Source organism: Arachis ipaensis, chromosome B03, assembly GCF_000816755.2.
Source record: "Arachis ipaensis cultivar K30076 chromosome B03, Araip1.1, whole genome shotgun sequence".
NCBI classification, from domain to species: Eukaryota; Viridiplantae; Streptophyta; class Magnoliopsida; order Fabales; family Fabaceae; genus Arachis; species Arachis ipaensis.
In genome coordinates, this window is record NC_029787.2 from 82,148,837 (window position 1) to 82,150,609 (window position 1,773).

Consider the following 1,773-nt stretch of genomic DNA (forward strand, 5'->3'; position numbering starts at 1 on the left):
ACCCAATTAAAGTGTCTGTGGCATTTATGTATCCAGTGGTAAAACTGTAAAACAAATTACTTAGGGTCACGACCAAGACTCTAAAAAGCTGTGTTCAAGAATAAAAAAGAACTGAACTAGGAGAGTCAATAATATTATCTAGATTCTAAGTTCCTAAAGAGACTAACACTTCTGAGTTCCAATGGATAGTGAGATGCCAAAACTATTCAGAAGCAAAAGACTACTAAGTCCTGCTCTTCTAATTGAAACTGAGCTTCATTGGAAACTCTAAAATTTATTCTATCCTACTCTTCTTTGAAGAGCTTTTCTGGAGCCACAGAGATCTAAATGGAGCATTCTCAACGATTATGGAAAGCTGACTTCTGGATCTTTCCAGCAATATGTAATAATTTATACTTTGCTTCAGGTTAGAAGGCCCAAAACTGGCATCCAATGCCAGCCTCCTACCCTCTTCCAGGCATCCAACACCCAAGGAGAAGAGACCAGCATCCAAACGCCTAGAGAGGATCCCTTTGCCAGTGTTCAACATCCTAGAGGCCTCATAGCACATGGATCTCGTCAAAGCTCAGCCCAAACACTCACCAAGTGGGCTTTAGAAGTGGATTTTAGCACTTAAAAGATTGTTTTACCCTTATTAGTCATTAGTTTACTATTTAAAGTAGAAGATCAACCTTGTTTAGGATCTTCTGCCATCTCTTCTAGCATATTTCAAACTCTATCATTGTATTCTCTATCAGTATGAGTTTCTAAACCTTCTAGGTTGAGGGGAGGAGCCCTCCTGAGTTCTATGAATTAATAAAAGTATTACTGTTTCTTTTCAATCCGTGTTTGATTTAATTCTAAAATGTATATTCGTTCTTCAACATGATGGATGGGATGATCCGTGACAATCAGCTCCGTTCATCATACTAAGATAGCATGCCTGTCAACCACCCTTGTCTACTTGGGTTCGTGTGAATACATGACTGGAAAGCATGAACCACCAGCTTAATTATACATCTCTTAGATAGCTAATCCACGACTTCGTTGGGGACTTCTCGAGACACCAGTTTAGCCAATTTACGGGGAGATTAGGGTCTCTGTGGTTGAGGCTAGAACCCAAAGCCGCAGCATTCTCTGATCCGGAAGATCCGACCTTGTCTGTGGCATTTTGAGTAGGATCATTAAGGAGAATGGTCTGCAGGAGCTTCACCCTCAATCAGACTGGATATGCAATAACCCTGGTGTTCAGATCTGGAGGAGCATTGACGACCTCGCAAGAAAGGCGTTGATCACATACAGCCTGCCATTGAAGAAATCATTCACAATTGAAGAAGACAGTAAGACCAGAGTTAATTTAGAAGGACAAAGCAACTCCAAACCTTAACCATCTTCCTATCCCTGATTATAATTTAATTTACAAAGTATTTTATACACTATTCCTTTTATGCTTTTAACCAAATTCAAAACAACAACCTCTTGATTCATCTGACTAAGACCTACAAGATAACCATAGCTTACTTCAAACCACAATCCTCGTGGGATCAACCCTGACTCGCTCAGGTATTACTTGGACGACCCAGTGCACTTGCTGGTTCAGTTCTACGAAGTGTGGGATTCGTGCACCACCAGGCTTTGACATTGGAAGCGTGCTCTTAATGGGATTAGTATCTATAACGTAAGTCATAAACATTTATGACTTATAATTGTATATTAAATAACTTTCCTACTTGTATATGATACTTTTTGAGGTGTGTAAACAGGTTGGCTGGACACTATATGCTGACCCACACC